We start from the raw sequence: 10,348 nt of genomic DNA, 5'->3' as shown, positions 1-10,348 counted from the left end.
GCTCCCCTGCTCACCTGCTCCTTTTCCTGCTAAAGCTCTTTGTCTCAGCGAGCGCTCCTTGTATTTTCATGTCTTTTTCTGTGCTGTATGGTCTACTGATGTTAATTTGTTATTTGCCCAAGTGTGAACAGAAGGTTTCTCAGTAGAGCACGGCCAAATTAGCAGTGACTATACCACTGAGGAAGATAATACTACCCCCTCCCGACAACTATTAATTACTAACACCTCCTCTAAGAGAGTGGGCACGGGCTCATCTTCATTCATGATGGGCTGTCAATGGACCCAGTCATCTGCAGATGTTGTACAGATGTCCCCAGCTTCAGTCATGCTTGCTGAGCCTTGGTGGCAGCAGTATTGGTAGCCTATGGGGGCGGGGGGCACGTCGCCACCACCTATTCACAGCATTGTGGTCAGTCACGGGTCTCTTAACCTTAACCTCGTCCCAGTGCAATAAGAAACTTCTCTGACAAAGGCTAGACACAGCACTAACCTATGGACAGAAAAACGGAGCTTTAGGAGACAGTTCGATAACTTTAGCAAAACAGTAGTCCTAGATTTCCTTTCTAGGTCTGTGACCTTCCAAAACACAGACTTTCAACAGGGCGCATAGAACCAGGTGTAGGTTCTCTCCTGTGGAGCGGGTCTCAATTCCAAGCGGACAACGGTTGGTTACCCACCCGACAGTCACTGTTTCCTTAGCCAGCGCTTCCCTTACGGCAGGGTAACTGGAGCTCATGGAATTCACGTCTGGATGAGACTATTGGTCATTTTTCTCCTCTAGAAGTCTGCATAGCACCCCCTGGGTCTCTCTAGCCAGTAGGGAGGAGGCTTCTAGCTCAGCTCCATGTCCTGTGACCGGTGTCTTTGATAGCTTTAGTAATAGGCTCTTGCCATCAGGCTCTGGTAGGCAACCAAGAGCAATGGCACAAACCTACATCCCTTTCGGGGTATCTCTGGGATGACTTGAATGAAGATCTCCGATCTCCCACACCTTGCACTGGGAGTTTTGTTTGTTAGCCTATTGCTTCTGGGAAGATCACTATCCACCATGGAGGGGACCTCCGCTTAAAGCTTTTGTTTTAATAATGTTGTCTAATAAACTGCCTTTTCGCTTGATTGGCAGTTTCATGTACTGTACGGAAGCTGTGTGGTTACTGTTTATCAGCTTGACACCACAAGCCTACATGTATCTTAGGAGGAGGAGTCGTGGAGGAACTGCCTCGGTCAGAATGGCCTTCAGACAAGTCTGCGGGACGGTTTCCTGATTAATGACTGAGGAGGGAAGGCCCCACCCACTGTGGGAGTTGCCATCTCTGGATAGGTGGACCTGAATTGTTTAAGAAAGCAGGGTGAGCAAGCCAGGAAAAGCCAGGCAGTAAGCCATGATCCTTCGTGGCTTTTTGTTTCCGTTCCTGCCTGCAGATCTCTGCCCTAAGTTCCTGCTCTGAGTTCCCCTCATGAAGAAGCGTAAGGTGTGAGGCGAAGTGAAACCTTTACTTCCTGAGTTGTTTTTGATCACGGTCTTTATCAAAGCAATCGAAAGCAAACTAAGACAGGATTCTGCTTTTTAATTCCACGAGAAGGACTGGAGTCATATTCAGAAAGTTCTTACCTATGCTTGTATCTCAGAGTGAAACCCTGTTTGTTTCTCTCACACGTTCAGAGTCTTGGGTCTTTGATCCATTTGGGGTTGTTTTTTTCCAGGGTGAAAGATAAGGATGATGTTTCCTTCCTCTACACTAGACTTCTCACTTTCTGGGTTTCTTTAACAGTATGTGGAAGGGGCTGCTTCGTGTTGTTTGAGGTAGTTTCTTACGTACCTTTTGTTTAGCAGTTGTCTTATCTTTGCTAATTGTTTCCCTGTGTCTTCATATGTGTGTTTTTCTTTTCTTTTGCACCTCGAGCACTCCTGCCAGCATGCTCTGTGGGGCTGGCCTGCTGGTCATGGTGTCTTTAGCTTGTTTTTGTCATGGAGAAGTTTTCTTTCTCTTTCACCTAACTTAACGGTTATGTTGATGCCTAGAACAAAGTGTGTGTTCATTCCGTAAATGATAAAATGGATGGGACTTGTTCTCAGCAAGATGTTAATCAGACGTAATGTATTACCCATCCACAGGCTGTAAACATTTATCAGAATAACATGTACATATTTTGACAGAAGAGTTTACTGCTGATGAAAAGAGTTGCAACAAGTTTCAGTCCCCATGTTTTTCACTCTCTGGAATGGATACCTTTCTCCCACATTGCTAAGTAACAAGCATCAGACAGCTTTTTCCTGGCTCACCTTGGACATTATCTACTGACTTTCTGCTGTGGTGATTAAAGACTTCTCCTTCTTCTTTCTTCCCCTCCAATGTGGTCATAGCACAATTTTGTGAGCGCTGTGATATGAAATACTGTCTACATGTATATACCCAGGTGGCAGTGGTACAAATTTCAGCCCTCAGAAGCCAGAGGCAGGTAGTTTGAGGCTAGCCTGGTCTACAGAGTTAGTTCTGGGACAGCCAGGACTACTCAGAGAAGCCCTATCTCAAAAAAAAAAAATACCGTGTATAGCTGAACATAGTATTGCACTAGGACAATATGATTTGTAGTTTCTGGGAATTAATTAATTTATTTATTGTAAAAACTTTACTATACCTATACTCGAGTGTATCCACTTTCTACAATAGTCTAACACACACACACACACACACTCCTCACGTTGCAGTGAGTGTGGGATTACTCATCTAAACATCTGTATGCCTGTTGCAACAGGGGGGAGCTTCCAGGTACCATATACTTGGAAATTTCCTTCCTCTCTTTATGACAGATTTTCTACTGCCAATCTTCCCCCTTTTTTGTTTTATTTTTCCTTTTATTTATTTATTTAATTCTTAGTGGTTTCATGAGAAAAGACACCTACAGAGTATATTACACGGGCCCGTGTGAGTCAAGTGTCTTTATTCTCGCTTTAATTGATGGGTGGTTTAGGTGGATATAGGTGTGAACGCACTTCATTCAGGATGTGGAGAACTTTCCATTCTCCACCTTCTGATGTTGTACGTGAGAGGTTCTGCCCCCCTGATTTCCAGTCCTTAGCACATGACGACCTGCTTCTCAGTGCTGGAATTTTGAACCCTTTTGAACCTGTTCAGGCCTTATGCATGCTGTCAGTCTTTGTGGGTTCTTAGGTACCCCAGTCTGGTGGCTCTAACATTCCACAATAATGTGTGTGATAGATTAGAGCGTTGCTCACAGTACTTAGCCCTCAGAGGATGAAGAGATGGCTCCTTACATAACAGCACTTGCTGTCCTTGCAGACAACAAGGAGTTCAGTTCCCAGCACCAGCATTGGTGGGTCACAACTGTCTATAACTCTAGCTCAAGGAGATCAGGCTCCCTCTTCTGGCCTCTGTGGGTTATTGCACATGCATACAAGCAGACACAGGCACGCGCGCGCGCGCGCACACACACCCACACCCACACACACACACACACACACACACACACACACACACACGGTGGGGGGGACAGAGACAGAGAGACAGAGAGAGGCATAAATAAAATCTTTAAGAAACATTTATTCTCTGTGCATCAGTGTTTTGCTTGCATAGACGTGTACCACGTGTGTGCTTGGTACCTACAGAGGCCAGAAGCAGAGGGTATTGGATCCCCTAGAGCTGGCATAAATGACTGTAAGCTATCATGTGAGTATTAGTAACCAAAACTGGGTCTTCTGGAAGAGCATCCAGTACTCTTAACTGCTGAGCCCATTTCTACAGCCCCTGCTAAAAGTAAAATCGTATATATATACGTATATATGTATATATATATGTGTGTGTGTATATATATGTATATATGTGTATATATATATATATATATATATATATATATATATATTTACTTTCTACATCCTGCTACTTATGTCAGTGAAGAGGCTTCCCTACTCCTCCTTGTATGCCTGGCCACTTTGTCTTATCATTGTGGCGGTAGCAGACAGATTGCAGGCAGAGGCTTGAAAAGCACATGTGTTCTTGGGGCTGTTCTCTTCTATTTATGCCATCGGAACAGAGGAACATGTTGGTAGTCTGAAGAGGAAGATGAATCGCCTGTGAAATAAAGCCAGTTCGGTCCAGTCAAGCTAAGCCTGAATCAGAGCCCAGCTGAGCCCAGCCCGCAGCTGCCAACACTGCTGATTCACAGGTCACTGAGAATATATTACTGTTATTTTAAGCCACTACAGTTTTGGACTTTTTCCACATGGCATTTTGGGAGAATAGCTTTTGGTAGCAGACATTGGTACCTTATTGGTATGAGGAAATAGTAACAATTATCTGAGACAGACACAAGAAAAGCAAAAACACCAACCAACCAACCAAACAAAGGCTTTGGTTTTGAGATTCATGAACACACACACACACACACACACACACACACACACACACACACACTGTGAGAGAAGTTAGAAACAAAAATGTCAGTCTGTGTTATGCAGGGAGTAAAGAAGTATTTTATAAAAGTGCCAAACCTGGAAATTAAAATATATACCAAAATGCCCTTGAATTTGTGCAGATGTCCAGGTAAAGAGGTGAAATGAGAGCTAGCTGTCATTAACCGCCTGTATACAGTGGATCCTGTGTACTTCAGAAAGGAAAACATTTGGGAAAAAGCCAGTTTTGAAGGAAAATGTGTACAAACTGGAGAGACTCTAGGAGTTCTGGGATTGCTGAATTAACAAATAAGGCTTCTTTATCTTGGGTCACTTGAGGGACCATATGGAAACCTGCTACTGTAGAAGCTTCCTGAAAGACACACACACATGAACAGACTCTAAATGGAATCACCAAACAGGCTAGACAGAGCCTGAAATAGACAGATGTCGCCTCCCACCAAATGAAACCTCCAGGAAGGTTGAGTCGTTGGCCAAAGGGCCCCATGGAAACTTCCACACACCTCGGGCGATTTCCAGCACTTTGAAAACCGATGGTAGGGCCCCATTGCTGAAAACAACACCTAGCTGTCTCATTGAACATGGAGAAGTCTATCTGGTGCCTACCTGGAGGCTTCATCTCTACTGAGTAGTGTTCATGGTACTAGAAGATACCTTCCAGTATCTCTGTATGCTACCGGGGGAGAAAGGTAAACAACAGCAAACAACGATAGTGGCCCACCTGTGAAGTACGCTGGAGCAATAGTGGCCCACACGTAGTGGGAGTAACCAGTGACTCTCTGACCAGATTCAAGGCCCAGTCTGGGGGATGGAACTCATGTCGGAACCTGCTAAGGTGGTCAAGAACCTAAGACTGGAAAGGATCTAAGTCTAGAGGAAAACCAAACGCTATTGTTCTGTTAAAGGAACACGGCAAAAAAAGAATGACTCCAGATATAATCTGCTATATCCATAGACTAGTGTCCCACTCTCCCACAATCAGAGGAACTTCTTGTCGTAGATGAGAACCCACAACTGGACAACATGTAGAGAGAGACCCTCTTGCTCCACAGACTCCCCTTCGATACGGGTAAGTTTTCTCAGAACAGCGTTGGAGTCTGAAGCCTTTCTCAGTCTAGTCTCTTTTTGCTATCTGATGGGTACTGACCTGTGCTTCAGTCTGAGTCTTCTCCCACCTGCTTCTGATGCAGTTCTCCACGTAAATTCCTTACAAATCTATTTCTGAGCATACTGACGCATGTTCAGAAAAATCCATTGATTAAATGTCCCACAGCACTTTTTGGATATCTAATTGCTTCTGCACGTGTTGTTGTGGTTTTCAGTCACTGTGCTGGACGGGAGGGACCTTTTCAGCTGAGGGACTTCAGACTTCAAGTTAGAGGTGATATCTGTTGTTTTTTAATAATCTTCTCCCCCGATTTCTCTTCTTGGAAGTCCTAGGAGCTGAAAGTTGGACATGAGGATCAAGCCTCTACTCTTACTGTCTGACCCAGTGCTCGTGCCTCAGTCGGCCAGCTCTGTGGTCTGGAGCCTTCCATGACTTCCTCCTTTCATGCTTTGCCCTTCGTTTCCGAGAGTCTGCTCTTGTCTAGTTCTTGAGTTTCCTTAATATGCTGTTTTCAATCTCATGAACGTAACCGCTCAATCTGTTTAAGGTGAGGTGTTAGTTACTTTTCTAGTTGCTGCAACCAAATACCCAGCAAGAAGCAACTTAGAGATGGGAAGGGCTTAGTGTTTGCTCATGGTGTGAGGACACGGCACACCAAGGTAGGGGAGGTCTGGAGACAAAGATGGTTTACAGCTGCAGGAATGCAAGGCTGCAGGAATGCAAGGCTGCTTGTTCACACCTAAGGTCTGGGAGCAGAAAGTGAGGGATATTTATACCAGTCCGGCTCCCTTTCTCATTCTCTTCTCTTTTTATTTGGAACAGGACCTCAGGCAGTGAATAGGTACTACTCATATTCTGTGCGGGTCCCTCCTGGCTCAACCCCTGTTAATCTTGTTTGGAAAAACCCTCAGAGACTTGGTCAAAGGATGCTGTGATGATTTGAATGAGAATGGTCCTCCATATGCTCATATATTTGAATGTTTGATTAGTAGTTGGTGAGACAGTTTAGGAAGGATTAGGATATATGGCCCTCTTGGAGGAAGTGTGTCACTGCAGGTAGGCTTTAAGGTCTCAAATGCCCACACCAGGCTCAGTCTCTCTCTGTCTCTCCTATCTATCTATCTATCTATCTATCTATCTATCTATCTATCTATCTATCTATCTCTGCCTTCTGCTTGTAGATTGTAGATCTGGTGCCCTGCTGTGATCCCCACCATGGTAATAATGGACTGACCCTTTGAAGCTGTAAGCAAGCCCCAAATCAAATGCTTCCTTATATAAGTTGCCATGTTCATGGCCTCTCTTCACATCAGCAGAACAGTAACTAAGACAGACGCCTCGATAAACCCTACGTATTTATTTAGCCAATCAAGTTGACAATCAAAATTACCCATTACAAGTCTACCTTTGTCTTCTTGACACCCAAATCTACCACTTTAAGCATAGTATCCCAGCCCCTATCTCCCAAATCTCGTAGTTATTTTACAATGAATCAATCCAACTTCCAAAGTCCCACAGTCTTAACAGTTTCATAATCTCTTATGAACCAATAAAGTAAGAAAACAGACTATATTCTTCGTACCTAAAAACAGCACATATACACAGTGAAACAGAAGAATTGAGGCATAGCAAGAGAAGAGTAAAAGCAAGACTGAAATCTAGGAAGGAGAGCAATGAGCCTCCTGGCTCCATGTTTGCCAATTCAGACTTTCGTTGGCATCACCTGGGCTCTAGAAAGTTTAGGTAGCCTCAGCCCTCCTAATCTGTTTTCTTTGTTCTGTTTCTCTGGGACAACTTCAGGTTGTGTTTGCAGCAATGCCTTAACAAATGTTCTGTGTTTTCGACATGTCCGATATCCTGTGGTCTTTACTGAAACTTAGGCTTGACTTTCAGAGTTTCACATATAGCTCACTCAAGAGTTCCATGTAGAGAATCAACCTTGCCACAGAAGGCCTGGCCTTGATGGTTTTCTAAAATATTAATGGAAGCCCACAAGAGATTCTTCCTCTTGTACTATTGGCAAAATGGACATAGTGTGTATGAGTCCGGGTTCTCCTGTCAGCTCGGGCTCTATCCTGGACTCGTTAGACCACAGATGTAGTGATCTGTGTGCCTTCACAATGGAACCCTGGAAAAATGTATCTCTAGGCATCTGTTTTCCATTAGGACGTTCCAGAGTGTCTTTATTCTCAGTTCTTCTCTTCTCATGTGAATTTTTAATCTTATACCTTTAGCGAGTGGTAAAGAGTACCTTTCTCATGGTCCCAGGACAAATCTTAAAGTTTCTCCTTAATGGACAGTCTCTTTAACAGTTACATCTGCCCTGCCTCCTTTGTCTGCAGCCTTTTCACACTTTTTTTTTTTTTTTTTTTTACAGAATCCACATTTATTCCTTGCTAAATGTCTTTTACAGTCTCTGCACTCTTCTGCTATAGATCTGGGTAAGGTAGTAACCAATGACTTCCACTGTAGGGATGTTAAACTAGATAAAAATTTCCTCTGTCAGAAAAATTAGTTCATTACTTTTGAATTCAGCTTCGCGCTAGGTTTCAGGACATAGGTAGGATATAGTCAGATGATGCCAGAATATGGCTCCTTGAAGGTGACATGAGACAGAAGGCTCTCCTAGCTGCATATGCATGTCCAGTTTTCATCTTACGTGTGGCTTAAGGGGAAATGAAAACAATCACGTGTACATTACTTTAAACAGGGAGTCCTGCATATTCCCTTCATGTTACCTCACTTACTCCTTAGCTAGTGTATGATGATTACCCCAGGAAAGCCTGACCAAGGAAGGACAGAAACCATCAACGGAAGGCACGTGGATGCAGCTGGATTGGGGCTGGGAAGGAGTATATATACTTCCAGGGATCTATTGAGGAAGGGGATGACAACTATGATTGGGATGAGGATGGACTCCAGCAGGAAAGCTCATAAGGGACTCAGTGTGGCTGGCTGGCTGCAGCAGACGCAGAGCAGAACCAGGTTATGAGTTTCCACCCAAGATTTCTAGTGGGCATTGATATGTCTTGATGCCTCCACCTGAGGGAGATGGCTGAATGATCCTCAGCACCTTCATATGAGGTAGAAAATACCAATGGTCAAGTGTCAGGGTCTAGAGTATCCCTAGTAAACCTGCAGGGAACGTCTCGTGATGATTAATCTTAATCGTCAACTTGAAAGATGTAAAGTCATCTGGGGGGGGTGGGGCTCCCCGATATACCTATGGGGAATTGTCTTGATTAACTAGAGTCAGATACTGTCCACTGTGGGTGGCATCATTCCACAGGCTTAGCTCAATAGCTTCGTCTGGACTGCATAAAAAGTAGAAAGATGAGCACACAAGCATTCCCTTCTTCCTGACCGACCATGCAATGTGAGCAGCTGTTTCAACCTTTGCCTCCATGACCACCCTGCTAAAAACTGTGAGTTAAAATAAACTCTCCCTTCTGTACGTTGCTTTTTGTGAGAGTATTTTACCAGAGCAGCTAGAAAAGTAACTGAGACAGACTTCCTGTCAAAATTTCCATGTTCCTCTTGCCCTAGCTATGAGCTCTTCTCTGCCCTCTTATTTTATGGATTTTGTTCAATTAGAGCATTTTCTACCTGCAGCAGTAAATTAATATATATGTATATGGTCTGTGAAGACATCATTAAAGCACCCTAAAGTCTCAGTAGGTCAAGGAAGACACTGAACCAGAGACTCGCCACCTATCACCGATGTGTTACCTATCCCAGAAGACATTAGAAACAAGAATCTCTACCTGGATTCCAGAGAAGACACCTTCTCCTTCTTTCTGGCTCTCCATGTTGGTAGTCATCACATTTTCAACTATCTGAACATCAGTGTTACTGGTCCACAGGCATTTGTGAGGTCACAGACTGAGCACAACAGCTACGGTCTGACTACGGGCCTGAGACTCCTTTCTAGGACAAAGCATTTCTAGAACATATGCTTGTCCAAAGTCTACTCAGATTATAATTGACACCTTCATATTTCCCATTATTTGTTTATCAAAGAGTCTACATGACATTTATTTAGTCCCCACTTCCTTCCTGAAATGATTCATGTTTTGGGAAGGCAAATAGTGGTGGTGGAGGAATAACTTGATTTCACATTGTTGTTGTTTGTTTGAGCCAGAATCTCATGTAGCCCAGGATAGACTCACTAAGTAGCTGAGGTTAGTCTTGAATTCTTCCTCCTCCTTTGGGGGATAGAATTATAAGCGTGTGCCAGCACACCCAGCTCTGTGTCACCTTTCCACTTTCTTCTACCTGCTGTCATTTCCTATAATCTACAATATTCCTTACTTTGTCTATCCGTTAACCTAACAGATTATATGATGTATAAAGATAACTTTTGTTGTCTTTCTTAAATGAAGCAAACCTCAGTACCATAGTCCTTGGAACAAAAACTTTTAACGTGGGCCAAAGCAATTCATTTAGGAACTTGGAAGTGAATGCATAGTTACCCCAGGCTTACAATAGCAGCAAAGAAATGTCAAGCCATTAATTAAAATGACTCGAGCAACTTGGAAGCCAGATGTTAGTCGGCCTCAGTCACAGTCTTTGTAAAAGGAAATGCTACACCATAGGGCTTTAAAACCCAGCTGCAAAACAGGCACTGGGAACACGGAGCCGCAGAGCTCTGCAGGGTGTCTGTCTGTGTCATGGCGACCACACCCAGTGGACTGAAGCCCCTCCCCTCTGGTTTCCTGTGGGCCAATAAGAGCTGGTCACTGTCCATTGACTACATCTGCCCGTTGGTCACAAATGCAGCGGAGAACTAAGATGGAGGGGAATTCCCA

The 10,348-nt window shown here is 44.0% G+C and overlaps 1 long non-coding RNA gene across 1 annotated transcript; it reads right to left on the bottom strand.

The window, feature by feature from the left end:
- Nucleotides 1-274: 274 nt before the first annotated feature.
- Nucleotides 275-9,349, bottom strand: LOC100912266 (uncharacterized). The gene is made up of 3 exons (NR_131102.1): nucleotides 9,270-9,349; nucleotides 5,154-5,233; nucleotides 275-392 (listed from the first exon to the last, which is right to left on the bottom strand). It is a non-coding gene; the product is annotated as an uncharacterized LOC100912266 (long non-coding RNA).
- Between the last annotated feature and the right edge of the window lie 999 nt (nucleotides 9,350-10,348).

The sequence above is a fragment of the Rattus norvegicus genome, chromosome 2 (assembly GCF_036323735.1).
Source record: "Rattus norvegicus strain BN/NHsdMcwi chromosome 2, GRCr8, whole genome shotgun sequence".
NCBI lineage: Eukaryota > Metazoa > Chordata > Mammalia > Rodentia > Muridae > Rattus > Rattus norvegicus.
The sequence above is the reverse complement of the archived record's forward strand: the minus strand, read 5'-3'. Positions and strand labels throughout refer to the sequence as shown.